At 36.9% G+C, this 24,141-nt stretch overlaps 1 pseudogene; it reads left to right on the forward strand.

The window, feature by feature from the left end:
• The window catches only part of LOC137221778 (protocadherin alpha-1-like), a 48,390-nt pseudogene that overhangs the window by 19,402 nt on the left and 4,847 nt on the right, over positions 1-24,141 (forward strand).

The following is a 24,141-nucleotide window of genomic DNA, read 5'->3' on the forward strand; positions in this document are numbered from 1 at the left end:
TCCTGAAAATATTAATATCAATTAAGTCTAACTGTTCTATTTATCATTTAGGATCTCTGTTGCCTTATTGATTTTCTGGCCAGAAGATCTGTCCATTGATGTGAGTGGGGTATTAAAGTCTCCTACTATTATTTTATTCCCATCCATTTCTCCCTTTATGTCTGTTAGTATTTGGGTGCTCCTATATTGGGTGCATATATGTTGGTGAGCATAATATCCTCTTCTTGTATTGATCCTTTTACCATTATATAGTGTCCTTTATCTTTCTTGATGGTCTTTGTTTTGAAATCTATTTTGTCTGATATAAGTACTGTGACCCCCATTTTCTTGTCATTTTTGTTTGCATGAAATATCTTTTTCCATCCCCTCACTTTCAATCTATGTGTGTCCTTTGCCCTAAAGTGGGTCTCTTTTAGGCAGCAGATTGTAAGCTCTTGTTTTTAATCCAATCTGCCAGTCTATGTCTTTTGATTGGAGTATTTAGTCCATTGGCATTTAAGGTAATTATTGATAGATATGTATTTATTACCATTTTAAACCTTGTTTTCCAGTTGATTCTATATTTCTTCTTTGTTCCTTTCTTTTTCTTTTTGTGGTTTGATGCATTCCTTTTATATTATGCTAGTGTTTTCTTCTTTTTGATTTTTGTGAATCTATTGTATGTTTTTGATTTGTGGTTACCCTGTTTTTCAAGTATGTTAACACTTTCCTATATCTGCTTTCCTTCGACTGATATTCATATAGGCTCAAACACATTCTAAAAAACAACTCCCATTTTGGAAATTCCCTGGCAGTCCAGTGGTTAAGGCTCTGCACTTTCACTGCTGAGGACATGGGTTCAATCCCTGGTCAGGGAACTAACATCCTACAAGCCACAGAGTGTGGCCAAAAAAAAAAAAAAAAAAGGCATGTAAAAAAACTACACTTTCTGTGCTTCCCTGGTGGCTCAGTGGTTAATAATCCACCTGCCAATGCAGGGGACATGGGCTCAAGCCCTGGTCCAGGAAGATCCCACATGTCCCAGAGCAACTAAGCCTGTGTGCCACAACTACTGAGCCTGCACTCTAGAGCCTGTGAGCCACAAATACTGAAGCCTGCACACCTAGAGCCCATGCTCTGCAACAAGAGAAGCCACTGCAATGAGAAGCCTGCACAACAAAGAGTAGCCCCCACTCACTGCAACTAAAGAAAGCCCGCACGCAGCAGCGAAGACCCAATGCAGCCAAAAATAAATAGAGAAATTTATTTAAAAAGCCCTATACTTTCTTACTCTCCTCCTCCACATTTTATGATTTTGATGTCCTCTTTTACATCTTCATGTTTATCCTTTTGCTATTCATTTTGGTTATCATTGTTTTCACAAGAAATTTATTTTTATTTTTAATCTGTATACTGGCTTATTGAAGTGATTTATTTTCCAGTTGTGATTTCCTCTTTCCTATAGCTTCTTGCTTCTTTTTCATTTAGAAAAGACCTTTCAGTATTTCTTTTAGGATAGGTTTAGTATTGCTTTTTTTTTTTTTTTTTTTGCAGTATGCGGACCTCTCACTGTTGTGGCTTCTCCCATTGCGGAGCACAGGCTCCGGACGCGCAGGCTCAGTGACCATGGCTCACGGGCCTAGCCGCTCCGTTGCATGTGGGATCTTCCTGGACCGGGGCACGAACCCGTGTCCCCTGCATCGGCAGGCGGACTCTCAACCACTGCGCCACCAGGGAAGCCCTAGTATTGCTTTTTTCTTTTAGTTTTTGCCTGTCTGAGAAATTCTTTATCCTCCTTCTATTCTAAATGATAATCTTGCTGGGTAGAGTATCCTAGGTTGCAGATTTTTCCCTTTCAGGACTTTGAATATATCTTGCCACTCCCTTCTGGCCTGCAACATTTCTGTAGAGAAATCAGCTGTTTGTCTTATGGGGGTTTCCTTGTAGTTAACTCTTTGTTTTTCTCTTGCTACCTTTAGAATCCTCTCTTTATCTTTAACTTTTGCCATTTTAATGATAATATGTCTTGGTGTAGGTATATTTAGGTGCACCTTGTTTGGGACCCTCTGTGCTTCCTGTACCTGGGTATCTGTTTCCTTCTTTAGGTTTGGGAAGTTCTCAGCCATAATTTCTTCAAATACATTTTTGATCCCCTTTTCTTTCTTATCCTTCTGGAATTCTTATTATGCATAGATTGGCATGCTTTATATTATCCCATAGGTCTCTTATATTGCTTTCATTTTTTTTCCATTTGGCCTTCTGTCTGCTCTTCTGATTTGGTGATTTTTATTAGTCTGTCTTCCAAATCACTTATCCATTCTTCTGCATTATTCAATCTGCTATTCATTGCATTTAGCTCAGCTTTTGTCTTGGCAAATGAGCTTTCTAATTTTTCTTGGCTCCTCTTTATAGTTTCTAGTTCCTTCTTACAGTAATTTGCATTTCTATTGATAACCTTTCTTAATCCATTCAGTATTTTCCTTATCTCCTTTTTGAGCTTGATGTCTATCAGAGTGAAGAGGTCTGTTTCACTGTTTGTTCTTCTAGGGCAGTTCTCTTGATCTTTTAACTGGAAGTGGTTCCTCTGCTTCTTCATTTTACTTATGTTTCTCTTACTCTGTGTGTTTAGGAGAAACAATTATCTACTGCGGGCTTGGAGGGCCATTTTTATGTCAGCGGATCCCTGTATAGCCTGTGTGGGTTTAATATTTTTGGTGCAAGGGCTCTTTTTAGTATGGATGCCTGCTGCCTCTTTCCTCAGTGTGTCCTGGCTGTTATCCCCTTGGTACAGGGTATGACTGGTGTAGTGGTGACCATAGCCTACACTGTTTAGCAGGACTTCCTCTTTGCTCTGTGGTTGTCATAGCTCTGTCGAGGGCAGGGTTTGCTCCCTATTTGTTGGAGTAGAAGCCCCCAGATCCATTTCTGAGCTGTCTCTGAGCTGTGGTGCAAGGTAGGGAGGATTGGAGCACTCTCGCTGGGAGAGGAGCAACTGATTATTCCTCTGCCAGAGCTGTCCACTGGTGAGTGCACTCTGTTGTGTCACCTGTCAACTGTTGTGTGGGCTCACAAAGTACACTGTTGATGTCACTGCCCTTGGGCATCCTCAACCATGGGAATGCTGGCAATCTACCCTGGTGTCCCTCAAGCATTGTTTTCACAAGAGCACCAGTGCAGATCCACTGAAGTCATGTCCTAGGACTGCAGTAGTCATGTACCTGGACCCACCGTGGGAGGTGTGGAGGCAGCCCAAGTATCATGATTTTAAATGGTATTTATATGTCAACAATTCTCTTATTTACAACTCCAGTCTATACATTTCTCTCAAACAAATATATCCAACTGCCTACTAGACATTTCCCTGGAAATGACTGATAGACATCCATAACTTAATATATTTGGATTACACACTTGATTTTTCTCCCACAAATCTGGTCTTCTCACATTTTTCCCCATTTGGTTTGAAGATAACTCTGTCATCTTCATTGCTGAAGCAGTAAGTCATTCTTGGCTCATTTTCTTTCAGATCTTAGGCCAACACTAATATATAAATTTTATTATAATAATTTTTTCATCAACAGGTATGTATTGAGCACATACTATGTACTAGACACTCTTCTAGGTAGTGGATATAGAGTAGTCCTCCCTACCATCTGTGGGGTGTATGTTCCAAGACTCCCAGTGGATATCTTGAACCTCAGATAGTACCAAACCCTATATGTATGTTTTTTCCTATAATAATAGGCAGATACTATATAGAGCATACACTGGACAAAGGGATGATTTACATCCTGGGTGGGACAGAGTGGGTTGGCACAAGATTTCCTCCTGCTACTCAGAACGGTGCACAATTTAAAACTTAATGAATTATTTATTTCTGGAATTTTCCATTTAACATTTTCAGACCATGGTTGTCCACAGGTAACTGAAACTGCAGAAAGTGAAACCATGTTATCATAAATGGGAGACTACTGTATATTACTGAACAAAATAGACAAGTAGCCCAACTCCTGAGAAACTTATATTATGAGGAGAGGCAAAAAAAAAATAAGAAAATAAGAAGTGAACTATATTTAAAAAGGTGAAAATAATATATGCTTTGGCATAAAGAAATAGTGGAACAGATTAAGAGGATAAAGAATATGTGAGGAATGAGAGGCACACATTGCAATATTAAATAGCTAAATAGGATAAGCATGGTAAGTCTCATTAGGAAGTTAAATATAAAAAGACTTGAAGCATGTGAGGGAGTTAGCTTAGTGATTTTCAGGAGGAAAACATTTCATGAAGAGGGAAAATCTAGAGCAAAAACCCTAAGGAAGATAGGTGCTTAGTGTCCTCAATGAACATTACAGAGGTTGGTGTAATTGAGAAAGAATGGTCAGAAGAGTAGTAGGAAATGAGGTCAGGGTGGTAATGGGAGAACCAGATACTTTGGGTTTTGTTAAGGTAAGACTTTGCCTTGTACTCTGAGTGAAATGGGAAGCTAAATCTTCTTCTTCTTTTTTTTTTTTGAGGTACGCGGGCCTCTCACTGTTGTGGCCTCTCCCGTTACGGAGCACAGGCTCCGGACGCGCAGGCTCAGCGGCCATGGCTCACGGGCCCAGCCGCTCCCTGGCATGTGGGATCCTCCCGGACCGGGACACGAACCCGTGTCCCCTGCATCGGCAGGCGGACTCTCAACCACTGCGCCACCAGGGAAGCCCTAAATCTTCTCTTTTTAGGACAGGAGTGACATGGCTAAGGTCCGTCTGGATGCCATGTTGAAAATATAATATAGGGAGGGAAGGGTAAAAGCAGGAAGATATGATAAGAATCTGTTTCAGTAATCCCAATGAGAAATTATGATTACTTTAACCAGGGTGGTAGTGGTCAAGAAAATAAAATAGTCAGATACTCAATATTTTTTCAACTGTTGAAAAATTTCAAAACTACAGAAAACTTGGAAGAAAAGACCAATGAATATTCATATATTTTCAACTTAGGTTCACTCATTGTTAACACTTGCCACATTCTCTCTCTCCATATCTATCTATCTATCCACCTCTCTATTGCTATACAGATATAGCAGAGAGAGAGAGAGAAATATTAAATGATTTTTACAATGTTACACAAATTTTACAAATATTAAACTATTTTATAGTTAATTAAAGACATAATAACAATTTTCTGCAAAACCTCACATACCTGACTCCTAAGAACAAAGGCATACTGTGATGGTTAATTTCACGTGTCAACTTGACTGGGCCATGAGGTGCCCAGATACTTCATTAAACATTATCCTAGGTATGACCGTGAGGGTATTTCTGGATTAGGTTAGCATTTGAATTGGTAGACTGAGTAAAGCAGATTGCCTTCCCCAACATGGGTGGGTCTCTACCAATCTATTGAAGTCCTCAGTAGAACAAAAGGCTGAGCAAGAGCGAAATTACACTCTGCCTGATGACCTTTGATGTAGGAACATTGGTCTTCTGCTTTTGTACTGAGACTGGAACTCAACACCATCAGCAGCTCTCCTGGTTCTCAGACTTTCAGAATGCAGATCTTGGGAGATTGCAGCCTCCATAATCACAGGAGCCAACTCCTTGTTATTTTTTTCTTTATTCTTCTGTTTAAATTTTAGATTAAGATTATCTAGTTTTCTTAAAAATCCAACTAAAATGTTGATGTCAATGAATTTTTAAAGATTTTTTTTGATGTGGACCATTTTTTAAAGTCTTTATTGAATTTGTTACAATATTGCTTTTTTTTTAATGTTTTGGTTCCTTGGCCATGAGGCATGTGGGATCCTGGCTCCCCAATCAGGATCGAATCCACACCCCCTGCACTGGAAGGCAAAGGCTTAACCACTGGACCACCAGGGAAGTCCCTGATGTCAATGATTTTTAATTCATGGATTAATTTGGGGAATTTTTATTTTATATTAATGAATGTCATCTAAGCATAGAATGTTTCTCTATAATTTTCTCTGTACTTTAATGGTGTATTATATTTTTCTTCATGACATCTTGTATATTCTTAGCTAATTCCTAGATGATTTTTAGCTTTTAAAAAATATTGTGAAAGATATAGTAAAATGTTTTCAGCTTATTGATAAGGTAGTGAAATACTTGAAAAAAATATTAGAGTCACTCCATCTGACTGGACTTCATTAACCAAAAATCATGGAGAAAATAAAGCAAGATGAGTACCAAATAAATAGAAGGAATTTAAGAAGAAATGGACAATAGGTATAAATGAGAGAGTAAAATAAGCAGGTAATCAAAATAAACTTAAAGCAGAATTCTTATACAAACTACTGGAAAAACTAGATTCTAAACCTCTGCACTAGTGAGCCACAGACCTTACAACTCTCACCCAGCTTGTGTGGGAATGAGTTTCTTCATTTATAAAAAAGGGACTAAACTACATTATCTTCCAGGTCTCATTCAGCTCTGAGATTCTAAATAGAATTGCCTTGAACTGGATAATACTAATAACTTAAGTCTTTTTTTTTCTTTTTTTCTTTTTGCCACACCATGCGGCTTGTGGGATCTTAGTTCCCCAATTAGGGGCTGAACACACGTCCCTCAGCAGTGAAAGCACAGAGTACTAACCACTGGACAGCCAGGGAATTCCCCAATAACTTAAGTCTTAAAATCAAATCCAAAGCTTTAAAAATTCCTGTTTCTTTAAATTTTGTTAAGCAATAGAAGTGTAATCTTTACAAATAGCAGTACTTCTACTCTTTCAAGCAAAAGTTTTGCAGAATTCCATTTGAAAGTAAATCCAGGTCATTTCTCCAAAGTCAAACTGATGGTGGCTGTTGACCAAGAAAAACATTATGGAAATCCATCTGCTACAGTTCATGCAGGGGTCTCAGACTCACACTATTCCCTGGTAGGGTGTAGCGTATCCTAAGTAACTGTGACTGACTGGAGTACCTACCTTTCATTTGGATTTTCCAGGACAAGGATACTGCCAGATGCAGTGAAATACTATTAATATTTTAAAGTTGATCTTGGTTATAGAATACTTGCTGATATTTGCCTTTTGCTTATGTTGGTTTTTCTAGGTAGATTATTTCATCAGTAGTAAAAAATGATAGTTTTATCTCTTCCTTTTTCTATCTTTTTTTTTCTTTATAATAATGCATGTAAAATTTCTATGTTAAGTGTAATTTCTGCTGTAGTTTTGTTTTTGTTTGTTTGTTTTGGCCACACCACGTGGCTTGTGGAATCTTAGTTCCCTGACCAGGGATTGAACCCATGCCCCCTGCAGTGGAAGCGCAGAGTCCTAACTACTGGACAACCAGGGAATTCCCTCCCGTAGGTTTTTAATATGTAATTTTTCCAGGTAAAGAAGTTTTCCTGGGACGTCCCTGGTGGCACAGTGGTTAAGAATCCACCTGCCAATGCAGGGGACATGGGTTCAGTCCCTGGTCCGGGAACATCCCACATGCCACAGAGCAACTAAGCCCGTGTACCACAACTACTGAAGCCTGTGCACCTAGAGCCCCTGCTCCTCAACAAGAGAAGCCACCACAATGAGAAGCCTGTGCACTGCAACAAAGAGTAACTCCTGCTCACCACAACTAGAGAAAGCCCGTGTGCAGCAACAAAGACCCAGTGCAGCCAAAAATAAATTAATAAATTAATTTAAAAAATAATAAATAAATTTTTTTAAAATAAAAATAAATTTAAAAAGGATAATATTGGTCTTTCCTACAAATGACCTCCAAAAAAAAAAGAAAAAGAAAAGAAATTTTCCTGAGTTATTTTTAATCAGAATTTAAAAATTTGAATTTGCTGAATGTTGTAATGGGTTGAATGGTAGCTACCAAAAAAGATGTGTCCATGTCTTAATACCTGGACCCTCTGAATATTACCTTATTTTGAAAAAATAGTCTTTTTAGATATAATTAAATTAAATTAATGATCTGAAGATGAGAACATCCTGGGTTACTGAGGTGGACCCTAAATACAACAGCTAATTTCCTTATAAGAGATGGAAGAAAACACAGAGAAGGGGAGAGATCCATGTGAAGATGAGAGAGAGAGATTATAGTGATACAACCACCAGGAATGCTGACAGCCACCAGAAGAGGTAAGGAATGGATTCTCACCTAGAGTCTTTGGAGGGAGTGAAGCATTGGTAACACCTTGATATTATAATCTGGCCTCTAGAACTGTGAGAGATATATTTCTGTTGTTTTAAGTCATCAAGTTTGTGGTAATTTGTTACAGCAGCCCTAGGAAATTAATACAAATGCTTTTCTACATTATTTGGTTTTTATCTTTTATTTATGTAATCAATGTTCAAGGCCAGAATCAAACAACTGCAGGTACTTTATTTTGGGAGGACAGTCATAAGAAAAATTACATGCTTAAAAGATTATTGGTAGGGTTTAAGTAGTAAGCTGCACAAAACTAACTAGTAAAACAGTTTCCTCTGAGAATTCCATTATACACCAGTCTAGTTCTGGAGCTTCCTCTATCACCGAATAGCCTTTGTGCCCAGAATTTTGGAGAGAAGACACTAAATAAGTGCTCCAGGAATTAGGGAATCAGTTTAAGAAGTAATACACTTGACCTTAAGACCTCTATTTTTAGAAATGACTGAAAGTGTGAGAGCTTAAAAGGTGCTGGGTAACTCAAAAGAAGTAGTTTACCCAAATCATTATCTACAAAAATGACCACATTGCCTCATTTTCTAACATATAACTCAGAAAATCTGTTTAAGCAATAACATAAATCCAACCTTTATCAAAATTGAGAGAAAACATGCTCTAATTAGAAATGATGTAATCAGAAAGAATGTAGAATGACCTTCAGTAGCGGATATCAGTTTACTCAACATCAGAGAGGTCACACTGGTGAAAAAAAACACAGTGAATGTAAGAAATGTGAGGAGATGTTTAAATTTAAGTCAGTATTTACCACACTGAAGAGAATTCATAGTGGTCAGAAACTTACATGTTAACAATGTGAGAAAGTCGTTATTTGTGCAGATAATATAGTCAATACCAGAGAATTCATATTGATGTAAAATCCTGTGAATATAAGGAATGTAGGAAGTTGTTTAGAACAAACTGAGTTCTTTTTGCAAACCAGAGAATTCATACTGGTGATAAGCTTTATGACTATTAGTAATGTGGGGAAGCCTTTTTTGTGTGCACACAAGTTACTTAATATCAATAATTTATACTGATGAAAAACCAATGAATGTAAGAAATGTGGAAGATGTTTAGACTTAATTCAGTCCTCACTATGTGTTAGAGAATTCATACTGGTGAGATGCTTTATTAATATTAAAAATGCAATAAGGCCTTAACTGTGTGTTGACAATTTATCCATATCAGAGTATTCATACTGGTGAGAAATCATAGGAATATAAAGAATGTGGGAAGGTCTTTAGACCTGATTGCATTCTTTCTTCAAGGCAGAGAATTCATACTGGTAATAAATTTTATGAATGTAAGGAGTGAAGGAAAGCATTTATGTGTGGATGAGTTACTCAACATCAGAGAATTCATACAGGAGAGAAATCACAGGAATATAAATAAGGTCTTTAGACTGAATTGAGTTTTTTTCTTCAAGGCAGAGAATTCATACTGATGATAATCATTATGAATGTAAGAAATGTGAGAAAGCCATGACTGTATTTGTACAAGTTACTTAATATCAGAGAATTCATATTGGTGAGATAACTGATTAATATAAGAAATGTGGAAAGACAACCCACAGAATAGGAGAAAATATTTGCAAATTATGCAACTGACAAGGAATTAATCTCCAAAATCTACAAACAGCTCATGCAGCTCAATGTAAAAACAAAACAACAAAAAAAGAAAAACCCAATCAAAAAATGGGCAGAAGGGGCTTCCCTGGTGGCGCAGTGGTTGAGAGTCCGTCTGCCGATGCAGGGGACATGGGTTCGTGCCCCGGTCTGGGAAGATCCCACATGCTGCGGAGCGGCTGGGCTCGTGAGCCATGGCTGCTGAGCCTGCGCGTCCGGAGCCTGTGTTCCGCAACGGGATAGGCCACAACAGTGAGAAGCCCGGGTACCGCAAAAAAAAAAAAGAAAAAAAAAAAGAAAGAAAATGGCAGAAGGCCTAAATAGACATTTCTCCAAAGAAGACACACAAATGGTCAAGAGGCGCATGAAAAAATGCTCAGCATCGGTAATTATTAGAGAAATGCAAATCAACACTACAATGAGATACCACCTCACATCAGTCAGAATGGCTGTTATAAAAGTCTACAAACAATAAATGCTGGAGAGGGTGTGGAGAAAAGGGATCTCTCCTTCACTGTTGGTGGGAATGTAAATTGGTATAGCCACTATGGAGAACAGTATGGAGGGTTCCTTAAAAAACTAAAATAGAGCTACCATATGATCCAGCAATCCCACTCCTGGGCATATATCTGAAGAAAACCATGGTTCAAAAGGATACATGCACCCCAATGTTCATTTTAGCACTGTTTAGCCAAGATGTGGAAGTAACCTAAGTAACCTAAATGTCCGTCGACAGATGAATGGATAAAGAAGATATGATACATATATACAGTGGAATATCACTTAGCCATTAAAAATAATGAAATAATGCCATTTGCAGCAAAATGGGTGCACCTGGAGATCATCATACTAAGTGAAGTAAGTCAGAAAGACAAATATCATATGATATTGCTTATAAGTGGAATCTAAAAAAAATGATACAAATAAACCTATTTGCAAAGCATAAACAGACTTGGAAAACAAACTTATGGTTACCAAAGGGGAAAGGTGTTGGGGGAGGGATAAATTGAGAGTTTGGGATTGACATATACACACTACTATATTTAAAATAGATAACGAACAAGGACCTACTGTATAGCACAGGGCACTCTACTCAATATTCTATAATAACCTAAATGAGAAAATAATTTGAAAAAGAATAGATATGTGTATATGTGTAACTGAATCACTTTGCTCTACACCTGAAACTAACACAACATTGTAAATCAACTATACTCCAGTATAAAATAAAAATTTTTTTAAATGTGGGAAGATATTTAGACTTAATTCAGACCTTACTATATGTTAGAGACTGCTGTGAAGCTTTATGACTATAAAATATTCCAAAAAAGCCTTTACTGTGTGTGAACAACTTAATCAACATCAGATAATTAATATTGGTTTTTAAAAATCCTATAAATTTAGTCAAAGTGGGAAAACCATTAGTATGCATCAGTAGGTTCCTTGATAATATTCATATTGGTAAGAAGCTCTTTGAGTGTAAGGAATGTGTGAAGGCTTTTAGATATAATTCAAACCTTAATATATGTTGGTGAATTTATACTTGTGTGAATTATTATGAATATATGGAATGTGAGAAAATGTTTAACAAAGGAAGACACCCTAATATGCAAAAGAGAATTCATAATGATGAAAATCCTATAAATATAAAATATTTGGAGAGGCCTTAAATAGTGGCTATCAGATCACTCAACTTCAGAGAATTCATACAGGGAAGAAACTCTATGAATTCAAGGTATGTGGGAAGACCTTTATTCATGTGAGAGATCTTAGTTTTCATCAAGTAATTCATGGGGGTAAGAACAAATTTTAGGAATTTAGGAAGAATTTTAGGCAACATTTACATCTTTCTCAGCTTGGGAGAATTCGTAATATAATTTAATTAACTAAGAAAGCCTTCACATTTTATATTTCTGTTTTTAGATAATCAGAATATCTATCCTAGAAAAAAATTGGAGACTGTATAAACTCTATATGCTAATTTAAGTTCATATGTCTCTAACTGGTACAGTTTTACCAGGTACAATTTGGAATTATAGTGCTTACTTTGGAGAACTTTTGCTATAGACTAGATTGTACATTTTGAAGTACCTTAGAACACAAAGGAAATATTTCTACTTCCCAATGGAGTGCTTTATTTAGTTGCTGTGAGGAGCCTTCTGCCTTGAAATTGGACTTTAAAATTGCCTCACTAAATAATTACTTGGATAAAGCAAATTAAAATTATGAGAAAGTTAGAAATACCTTATTTATAGATCCACAAAACCTCGTTATACTCCCCTCCATATCTCTCCTACTCTTCCCTTACCCATCTTCCACTTCCAGGACCTTGTTCCTTGTTCATTGATTCCTTACTTTTACTCCTCCTCCTTTCCCTTAACTCACAAAACTACCTTAATGCATCTTAAATTTGATATTCCCACTTGGGAAAGACTTCAACATGTAGTCATGTTTGGATCTCTGTGCCATTGTTTGGACTTCCTGTATCCCAAAATAAAAAGAGAAAAATGTCTATAAAGATGATCATGTGGTTTTTGTCTTTTATTGATATGAAGTATTACATTAATTGATTTTCAGATGATAAAACAACCTTGCATTACTGGGTTAAATCACCATTAGTCATAATGCTTTATCTTTTCAAAATTTTGCTGGATTCAATGTGTTAGTATTTTGTTGATATATTCAACAATGTGTGTATTCATAAGAGATATTTGTTTGTAGGTTTTTTTTTCTTGTGGTGTCTTGTCTGGTTTTAGTATCAGTGGCCTCATAGAAAGCTGAGAAATATTCCATCCTTTTCTGTTCTTTGGAAGGCTTGGTGAAGAACCTTTTTAAAATGACTATCTGGTTCTGGGATTTTCCTTGTGGGAAGTTTTTTTTTTTTTTCTAATTCAATCTCTTCACTTGTTATAGGTCTATTCAGATTTTTATATTTTTTCTAAACTCAATTTCGTTTGTTTCTATCTTTCCAGGAATTTTTCCATTTCGTCTATATTATCTAATTTGTTGGCCCACACTTGTTCATAGTATAAACTTAACATTCTTCTTATTTCTATAAGGTCAGTAGTAGTGTTCCTTCTCTCAGTTCCAATTTTAGTTATTTGATTCTTTTCTCTCTCTTTCTTTCTTTTTGTCAGTCTAGTGAAAGGTTTGTCAATTTTAATGATCTTTTTAAAGAACTGTCCTTTTGTTTTATTGATATTTATTTCATTCTTTTTCTGTACTCTAGTTCATCAGTATCTGTTGTAAGCATTATTATTTACTTCCTTCTGATTGATTTAGGTTTAGTTTGCTCTTCTTTTTTTCCTTCAGTGTCTTAAGGTGGAAGTTTAGTTTATTAGTTTAAGATCATTCTTCTCTTTGAACTTACAGTTGTAAATTTCCCTCTAAGCACTTGTCTCCCATTAAGTTTTGGTATATTGTGCTATATTTTCATTTATCTCAAACTATTTTTTAATTTTTCTTGATGTTTCTTCTTTTGCCAAGTGGTTATTTAGTAATGTATTGTTAATTTTTACATATTTTTTGCATTTCCTAAACTTCTTTCTGTTATTAATTTCTAATTTCCATTAAAGGGGAACATCCTTTAGTGAGTTAAATCTTTTTTAAATTTATTGAGGTTTGCTTTATGTCTCAACATAAAGGTTTGCTTTATGTCTCAACCTGGAGAGTGTTCCATGTGTACTTGAGAAGAGTGTATATTTTGCTGCTGTTGATGGAGTTCTCTGTAAAAGTCTGTTAGGTCTAGTTTGTATAGACTGTTGTTCAAGTCTTCTGTTTCCTTGTTGATTTTATGCATGGTTGTTTCATACAGGATTGATAGTGGAGTATTGAAGTTTCTGACTATTGTGGAATTGTTTATTTCTGCAATCATTTCTATCAGTCTTTGCTTTATGTGTTTGGGGGCTCTGTTGTTAGGTGGGTATATGTTTATAAGTTTTATAATTTAAAGATGCATTGACCCTTTTATCAACATAAAGTCACTCTTTTTTCTCTAGTATCATTTTTAGTTTAAAGTCTGTTCTGTCTGATATAAGTATAGCTACTCTAGCTTTTGTATGGTTACTGTTTGCTGTGTGTGTGTGTGGGTGTGGGTGTGTACGCATAATTTCCAATCCTTTATTTTCAGTCTTGTATTGAATCTTGATTCAATTTTTGAATCTAAATTATGTCTCCTGTAGACAGCACAGAATACGATTATGTTTTTAATCCATTATGCCAATATCTGCCTTTTGAATGGAGAATTTAATCCATGTACCTTTAGAATAATAGTATACTCATAAAGAAGAATTTATTTCTGCCATTTTTCTGTTTATTTTATGTATGCTTTATAGCTTTTTTTTGTCCCTCATTTACTCCATTACCACCTTCTTTTGTGTTTAGGTGATTTTTTGTAATCACATGTATTGATTCCCTTTTCATTTCCTTTTGTGCTTTTCTATAGATATTATTTTTGTGATTACCATGGGGATTACATATACATCCTAAAGTTATAACAATCTCATTTGAATTGATACCAACTTAACTTCAATCACATACAAGAACTTTATTCCTATGCAGCTTCATCTCCCCATCTTTATGTTTGACATCACACATTACATTTTTATACATTGTGTGTACAATAGCAGATTTAAATTATTTTTATGCATTTGTCTTTTAAATTATGTAGAAAACAAAAAGCAGACTTACTAATCAAAATTACAATAATATTGGCTTTTATATATGCCCATGTATTTACATTGCTGGAGATCTTTATATTATCATTCAAATTTAAGTTACTGTCTAGCATCCTTTGATTTGAACCCAAAGGACTCTCTTTAACATTTCCTTAGGGCAGGTCTAGTGGTAATGAACTCCCTTGCTTTTGTTTATTTTGGAATGTCACTTTTGAAGGACATTTTTGCCGGATATGAAACTCTTGATTGACAAATTTTTCTTTCAGAATTGTAAATATATTATTCTACTGCCTTATGGCTTCCAAGTTTTCAGATAAAAAGCCAGTTGATAATTTTATTGAGCATCACTTGTACATGCCAAGTAATTTCTTTTTTGCTGTTTTCAAGATTCTCCCTTTGTCTTTTGACAGCTTGGTTATAATGTGTCTTAGTGTCAGTTTCTTTAGATTTATTCTACTTGGAGTTCCTTGAGTTTCTTGGATGTGTAGATACACGTCTCTCATCAAATTTGGGAAGTTTTTGACTACTATTTTTTCAAATAATCTTTCTACCCATTTCTCCTTCTCCTCTCATTTTTGGACTCCAATAATGCATATATTCTTATTCTTGATGGTGTCTCATAAGTCCCTTAGACTCCCTTTACTTTTCTTCAATCTTTTTTCTTTCTGTTACTCAAACATTTCCATTGTCCTATATCTTCAAGTGTGCTGATTCTTTATTCTGCCTACTCATATCTGCTGTTGAACCCCTCTGGTGAATTTTTCACTTCAGTTACTGTATTTTTCAGCTTTTTTTCCCCCATTCTCTCATCGAAGAGTATCTTGTTTTGTTTTTTTTTCAGTGTTTTGAATATTATAATTTTGCTATCAATATTTGTCTAGAGGTTTTTGTGTGAACATAAGTTTTCACTTCTCTGTGATAAATGCCCAGGAGTGCAATTTTAAGTCTATTTTTTTCCAAAAGAATCGGCCAATCTGTTTTCCAGAATGGCTGTCATATTCTGTATTCTCATCAGCCACATATGAATGATCTAGTTTTTCTGCATTCTTGCTAACATTTGATGTCAGAATTTTTTATTTTAGCCATTCTGGTAGATGTGTAATGATATCTCATTATAGTTTTAATTTGCATTTCCCCAAATGCTACTGGTGTTAAAAATATTTTCATATGTTTCTTTGACATTTGTATTTCTTCTTTGGTCAAATTTTTTTTCAATTAGATTAAATTTATTTAAAATATAATCTAACAATAAAGTACAATAAACTGATTTTAGCCTCTAGTTTTCCTCTCTGCCCAAAGTCCTACAACAATGTCCATAGGGATGAACTTTCCAGTGCTCCAGATCCCTGGATCCTTACCCTTTCATCAACAATGTCGAATTCAGTCACCCCCTCCCCTGGTCACATCTTAGATAGTCATCACCAAAAACTGCACTGTCTCTAAAATCTTGAGTTTAAACACCCTACTCTCTGTCCTCCACCCTTGTTCTACCTACATCGTTAAATCACAAATACCTATAGCCCCAAATTCTTCAGCTCTTGGGAGGTTGCCAAATTACTGGCCCTGTAACTTTCTGACTGCTTATTTCTTCCTCGCTTCCCTGTCTAACCTGAAGTCCATAACTTCTCATTGTAATCATTCCCTTGCAAGTACCGCCAGCTCCCTGGTTCTCTCCTATTCTCTCTCCAGGGAAAGATCTCCCTCCAAAGCTTTATTTGGCCAGTAGCTTATGATCCTCTAGGACTTTGCCTGAGTATAAGTTCTTCTGGTGGCCTTTCTTGACCACCCTATGCAGAGTGCAGTCTGCTATCTCTACCTCAATTCCTCTCCCTTGCTTCTTTTATAGCACTCATGGCAACTTATAAACATTTTATTTGATATGTAATTTTTTCTCCCTGTCTCTTGCACTAGAACATAAATTCTATCAGGACAGGGACCCTGACTATCTTGTTCTCCCTCCATTCCCAGTACCTACCGTAATTCCTTGCACATATTAGAAACTCAACAAGCAACAGTTGTACAAAGGAATGATTATCAAATTTTCTAAGCCTATTAACAATGTACATTATTTCCAAGTGTCTGTCTGTGGAATGATTACAAAATTTGATAACATATAAGGACATAAATATACCTTAATTAATTCAGTAATAGTGTTAATTATACAACCCACATTCTTTCACCACAATGTAATAAAATCAAATATATAATAATTGACTCTAACCCACTGGAAATCTAAAAAACTCTATTTTCAGTAACTCTTGGGGAAAAAAAAGAGAAAATGAAAGATTACAATTAAATTACAAACATTTTAGAAATTAAAGAACATTATATACCAAAATCAACTGCATGGATCCAAAACTATCTTCAGAAAAATGTATAGTCTTAAATGCTTTTGTTATTAAGCAAGAAAAATAATAAATTAACTGTATTCATGGGGAAAAAGCTGAGAAAAAAAGCATTGAAATGAACAAACATAAATGAGAGTTAAATTAATCAAGGTAACCATAATATATTAGAGATAAAAGGGGAAAAAAGAAAATTATTTGAACATATCAATAAAATAGATTAACTTTTGTCAAGTGCACTGAAGGTAAAGGAGATAAAGCATAAACAAGTAGACATAAAATTGGGCACAAATGCACAGGGAGAAAATTAATTTAAGAGTCTTCTTGTAGCTAAACCTTCTTTTTGTTGCTTTCTCTAGATTTTTGCCTAGGAGCCAAGCTCGGCTGGAGAGAGCTGCACAAGAGTCCACCCAACTGTTTTTCATAAAGGCAAAGGTTGAACTTTAAAAGGACCTCCCCAGTGCCCCCCAAAATGGGGTAAGTTTCTCTGTCCTGCCCTCAATGACAAGGTTTTTACACTTTCCCTTTGGGCCTCCCCAACTCCCTGCCAGCTTCCTTACAGCAATAGCCTGACATTTACCTTCTCAGAAAAAATTGCAGCCACATTACCCTTTAACATGAAATAAAATGAAAAAATATAATAAGTAAAAAATAACCAAAATTGACTCTAACTCCACAAGATCTTTGTCTGTGTCATTCACTCACACATCTCAAGCACCTAAGACAGGGCTTGGCTCAAAGCTATTGCTTTGATCTGGAGGTAAATTCATTTGAGGAGCAAGGTAAATTCATTTGAGGAGCAAGTGGATACCATGTATGCATGTTCGCACCCATTTGAACTCATTCTCTCTGCACCCTCTTCTAATTCAGTGAAAGCAGTGATCCCTCTTCACAACCAAGACCAAGCCTTCCCCCCATGCTTGAACGCCTGCCCCTCCCAGCTTCTCAGGGGTCTTACATTATCAGTTATCCTGTTTCTCTTATTCATAGTCTAAACCACACTCTTTCCAACAGCTTTTAAACATGCTTGAGAGTCTGTTCCACTGAAAACATAACTCTCCTTCAACCAACATCTCCCCTCCAGCTTGCATCTCCCTCCCTCCTGTGTGCTTCCTAGAATGCTTTTTTTTTTTAACATCTTTATTGGAGTATAACTGCTTTACAATTGTGTGTTAGTTTCTGCTTTATAACAAAGTGAATCAGCTATACATATACATATATCCCCATATCTCCTCCCTCTTGTGTCTCCCTCCCACCCTCCCTATCCCACCCCTCTAGGTGATCACAAAGCACCGAGCTGATCTCCCTGTGCTATGTGGTTGCTTCCCACTAGCTACCTATTTTACATTTGGTAGTGTATACATGTTCATGCCACTCTCTCACTTCGTCCCAGCTTACCCTTCTCCCTCCTCGTGTCCTCAAGTCCATTCTTTATGTCTGCATCTTTATTCCTGTCCTGCCCCTAGGTTGTTCAGAACTTTTTTTTTTTTTTTTAGATTCCATATATACGTGTTAGCATATGGTATTTGTTTTTCCCTTTCTGACTTACTTCACTCTGTATGACAGACTCTAGGTCCATCTACCTCACTACAAATAACTCAATTTCATTTCCTTTTATGGCTGAGTAATATTCCATTGTATATATGTGCCACATTTTCTTTATCCATTCATCTGTCAATGGACATTTAGGTTGTTTCCATGTCCTGGCTATTGTAAGCAGAGCCGCAATGAACATTGTGGTACTTGACTCTTTTTGAATTATGGTTTTCTCAGGGTATATGCCCAGTAGTGGGATTGCTGGGTTGTAAGGTAGTTCTATTTTTAGTTTTTTAAGGAACCTCCATACTGTTCTCCATAGTGGCTGTATCAATTTACATTTCCACCAACAGTGCAAGAGGGTTCCCTTTTCTCCACACCCTCTCCAGCAGGTGAAATGTTTCTTCATGTCTTTTGCCCAGGTTCTAATTGGGCTGTTTGATTTTTTACTGTTGAGTTTTGATTATCCATTATAGATTCTAGATACAAGCTCTTTGTCAGTTATATGCTTGCAGACAATTTCTCCAAAATTTTAGCTTTCATTCTCATACTCTAAATATGGTATTTCACAGAGTAAAAGTTCTTAAATTTTGATGACGTCCAATTTATCAATTTTTTTTTCTTTTACAGACTGTGCTTTTGGTGTCAAGTCTAAGAACTCTTTGCTTACCCTTAGATCCTAAAGATTTTCTCCTATATTTTTTTCTAAAACTTTTAGAGTTTTATGTTTTACTTTTAGGTTCATGATCCATTGAATTGATTTTAGTATAAGATATGAGACTTAGGCAGGGTTTTTTTGTTTGTTTGTTTTTCCTAACAAAGTCCAATTGCTCTAACACTATTTGCTGGAAAAGCTATCTTTCCTGTATTTAATTGCTTTTGCAACTTTGTCAAAATTCAGTTAGTTCAGCATATTAACATGGGTCTATTTTTGGATTATTTATTTTGTTCCCTTGATCTACCTGTCTATTTATCTACCAATAACACAGTCTTGATTTCTGTAGCTGTATAATAAATAATAAGATACACTGATTCCTTCTACTTTTTTATTGTTTTTTAAAATTGCTTTAAGTATTATAGTTCCTTTGTTATTCCATGTAATCTTGTCTATATCTATAGAAAATCTTGTTGAGATTTTGGTAGGAATTGTGTTAAATCTATATGTTAATTCAGGGAAAATTGACATCTCTCCATGAAGTGTCGAGTTATCCAATTCATGAACACAGTAGGTCTCTCCACTTTAGATATTCTTCAATTTCTTTCATTAGTGTTTTGTAGTTTTCAGAATACACTTACACCTAAGTATCTTTTTTGAGCTAATGTAAATGGTATTGTATTTTAAATTTAATTTTGGTATGTATATTTTCATTGTTAGTATATGGAAATACATTCTTTTTTTTTTTTTTTTTTTTTTTTTTTTGCGGTACACGGGCCTCTCACTGTTGCGGCCTCTCCCGTTGCAGAGCACGCGCTCCGGACACGCAGGCTCAGCGGCCATGGCTCACGGGCCCAGCCGCTCCGCGGCATGTGGGATCTTCTGGGACCAGGACACAAACCCGTGTCCCCTGCATCGGCAGGCGGACTCTCAACCACTGCGCCACCAGGGAAGCCCAATACATTCATTTTTGTATGTTTATCTTGTTTTCTGTGACATTGCTGAATTCACTTTTCTAGGAGGTTTTTTTCTAGGAGGTTTTTTACTGCCCCTGTAAATAGGGACAGTTTTCTTTCTTTCTCATCTATATGCCTCTTATTTCCTTGTCTTGGTTTATGGCACAGAGTAGAACTTCCTTCACTATGCTGAAACAAATAAGAGTAGTGAGACCAGATATCTTTGCCTTGTTCCCAATCTGAGGTTGAAGGCATTCAGTCCTTCACAATTAAGTATAATGTTATTTATATGTTTGTCATGGATTCTCATTATCAAGTTGAGAAAGTTCTTATGGGTTTTGAGGAGAAGTGAGATGTAATTTTTATCTTTGTTCCTCTATAGGTAAAGTGTATTTTCCCTCTGGCTTCTTTCAGGATTTTTTTTTCAATTAAACTTTTTATTTTGAGATAATTGTACATTCAAATTCAGTTGTAAGAAATAATACAGAGAGATCCTGTGTACCTTTCACCCAGTTTCCCCTGATGGTAACGTAAAGCTGTAGTAAAATAACAGGATTTTATTTAATCTTTGATTTTCTATAGTTTGAAACTGATATACCAGGTGCAGATTTTTTGGTGTTTATTCTGCTTGGTGTTATCTGAGCTTCCTGGATCTGTGATTTGATGTCTGAAATTAATTTGGAGGAAATTCTCGGTCATTATTATTTCAAGTATTTCTTCTTTTCCTTTCTTTCTTTCTTCTGGTATTCCCACTATGAGTATGTTATACACTCCCCCCCTTTTTTTTAATGCTATACCTTTTTTAAAGTTGTCCCACAGTCCTTGGATTTTCTGTTCTGTTTTTTCAATTTTTGTTCTCTTTGCTTTTTGGTTTTTGAGGAATCTATTGATATATCCTCTAGCTCAGAGATTCTTTCCTCATCCATGTCCAATCTACTACTGAGCCCATCAAAGTCATCTTTCATTTCTGTTACATTTTCTTTTAAATGGGTTTTTTTTTTCAAAAATGGGGTCTAATATTTCTCTTTGTTTTTTTTAACATCTTTATTGGAGTATAATTGCTTTACAACGGTGTGTTAGTTTCTGCTTTATAACAAAGTGAATCAGTTATACATATACACATGTTCCCATATCTCTTCCCTCTTGCGTCTCCCTCTCTCCCACTCTTTTTGGTTCTTTCTTAGGATTTCCATCTCTGTTTACATTGACCATCTCTTCTTTTCTTACATGCTATCTACTTTATCCATTGGATCCATTAGCATATTAATCATAGCTGATTTAAATTACCAGTCTGATAATTCCAAAATCCCTGTCAAGTCTGGTTCTGATATTTGCTCTGCTCTTCAAATTGTGGAGTTCACCCCACACCTTTTGCTATGCCTCATAATTTTTGTTGATAGCTGGACATGATATACCAGGCAGAAGGAACTGCTATAAAAAGCCTAGTAATAATGAGGTGTTGAGGTGTGGGAAGAGGGGAAGCATTCTATAGTCCTATGGTTAGGTCTCAGTCTTTTACTGATATTACACTTCTGAACTATGAACTTCACAAGTGTTTCTCATTCCCCTCCACCCCATGTCAGACAGAATGGCTAGAATGCCCTGGAATTTGGTATTTTTCTTCTCCCTCACAGAAATCTAGACCCTGCTGGAATTGGCTCTGATAATAAACCAACAATTAGTCTTCCATTAATTAGTTTCCCTGAGGGAAGGCCTTGTTAAGAGGAACAGAATACATTTCAAAATGGTTCATTTCCACCTCCCACTGCCAAAAGCATGAGGGGGATTTTTCTCTGATATTTACTGTGGGAATCTGGTCAGGCTCCTGGAGGTAAATTTCAAAATATTTTGAGCTGCCCTCATGACTGCTTCCCCCCCATCTACATTGAGCCTACAGCAATTTGTCTATTGCAGTTCAGATATTCCTGCTCCAGCTCTGGTTTCCACAGTGGCTTCTGCTCTTGGGTCTCTGTGCCAGTAAGTAATCTGTGACTTTCTGTATTTCCCTGTCTCTTTAATTTTGGGGGTAGTGGTTTGCCCTGTGTCCTCCCCTCTCTTACACAGCCAAGAAGAGTTGTTGATTTTTTTCAGTCTGCTCAGCTTTTTATTTGTTGGAGTGGTGATTTCAAATCCCCTTACATTCAGAACTAGAAACTGGAAGTTCTTGACAGTGTCTTTTGATGGAAAAAATTTTCACCTTTTATGAAGTCTAATTTGTCTGTTTTAAAAATTTTGTTGCCTGTACCATATCCAAGGAATCATCACCAAACCCAATGTCATGAAGCTTTTGCCCTATCTTCTTCTAAGAATTTTACAGTTTTAGGTCTTACATTTAGGTCATGGATCTATTTGAGTTAATGTTTGTATGTAGTGTTAAGTAAGGGTATAACTTCATTCTTTTGCAATGTGGATTTCCTGTTTTCCCAGCACCATTTGTTCAAAAGACTGTCTTTCCTCCCATTGAATAGTCTTCGCGCTTCTGTTGAAAATTGTCTGACCATATATGTAAGGATTTATTTCTGGGCTCTCTGTTCTATTCCATTGGTCTATATGTCTGTCTTTATGACAATACCACACTGTTTTGATTACTGTAGCTTTGTAGCAAGTTTTGAAATCAGGAAGTGTGAGTTCTCCAACTTTGTTCTTCTCTTTCAGGATTCTTTTGGCATTTAGGGTCACTTAAGATTCCATATACTGATTACCAAAAACTAAAGAAGGAAGCCCCATTTTGTCACTGCTGGAGAGAAGACAAAAATGATAAGGAGATAAATTATTTCAAATATGAAGGGGGAAAAAGGCAATATTTTAAAGTAAAGTGAGAACGGTCGGAAAGGAGTAGTGCTTTTGTGATGCTGTTTTCAAGGAGAGGTGGCCAGGGAGGCCGGTGCCTGCTGCTCTCGATTCTGCTCTTCACAGCCTGGGGGGCTGGCAGTGGCCAGATCAACTACTCGGTCCCTGAAGAGGCCAAACATGGCACCTTCGTGGGCCGCACCGCTCAGGACCTGGGGCTGGAGCTGGCCGAGTTGGTGCCATACCTGTTCTGGGTGGCATCCAAAAGCCACGAGGACTTTCTGGAGGTAAATCTGCAGAACGGCATTTTGTTTGTGAATTCTTGGATTGACCTGGAGGAGCTATGAGAACAGAACACGAAATATAGTATTCACCTGGAGGTGCTCGTGGACAGGCCACTGCAGGTGTTGCATGTGGAAGTGGAGGTGAAGGACGTTAATGATAATCCACAGGTCTTTAGTTAGAGTGAGAGAACAAAGGCTATTTATTCCTGAATCTAGGCTGCTGGATTCACGTTTCCCGATAGAGGGCGCTGCTGATGCAGACATTGGTACCAACGCTTTTCTAACATACACTCTCAGCTCCAGTGATTATTTCTCTTTGGATGTACAGGCAAGTGATGAACTGAGTAAGTCACTTTCGCCTGAATTGAAGTCTGTGGATAGAGAAGATACACCAGAACTTCGTTTATTATTGACAGCCACTGATGGGGGCAAACCAGAACTAGAAGGTATAGTTCAGCTGCCGATCATGGTGCTCAACGTTAATGATAACGCCCCATGGTTTGCCCAGGCCGTGTACAGAGTACACTTATTAGACACGACTAATGTTCCAGCAACTGGAACATTAATGACCACATTAAATGCCTCTGACGCTGACAAAAGTGTAAATGGCGAAATTGTCTTTCTTTTGGCAATGGTGTTTCTCTTAACATAAACAACAAAAACAAAAATTCAAAATTGATTCCAGCTCAGGGGAAATTAGGCTAATTGGTTGACTGGATTATGAAGAAACGAAATCCTACGAAATTCAAGTAAAAACAGTTGATAAAGGAGGTCCTCCAATGTCAAATCACTGCAAGGTTTTAGTGAAAGTGCTGGATGTAAATGATAATGCTCCGGAACTGGCGGTCACATCCATCTTTGCCTTAAGAGAGGAGTCTCCACTCAGCACCGTCATCGCCTTCATCTCCTTGTCTGACCGTGACTCTGGTGTCAATGGCTAGGTGACCTGCACCCTGACGCCTCATGTCCCCTTCAAGCTGGTGTCCACCTTCAAGAATTACAATTCGGGGCTTCCCTGGTGGCGCAGTGGTTGAGAGTCCGCCTGCCGTTGCAGGGGACACGGGTTCATGCCCCCATCCGGGAGGATCCAACATGCCGCGGAGTGGCTGGGCCCGTGAGTCATGGCCGCTGAGCCTGCGCGTC

Source organism: Pseudorca crassidens, chromosome 3 (genome assembly GCF_039906515.1).
Source record: "Pseudorca crassidens isolate mPseCra1 chromosome 3, mPseCra1.hap1, whole genome shotgun sequence".
NCBI classification, from domain to species: domain Eukaryota; kingdom Metazoa; phylum Chordata; class Mammalia; order Artiodactyla; family Delphinidae; genus Pseudorca; species Pseudorca crassidens.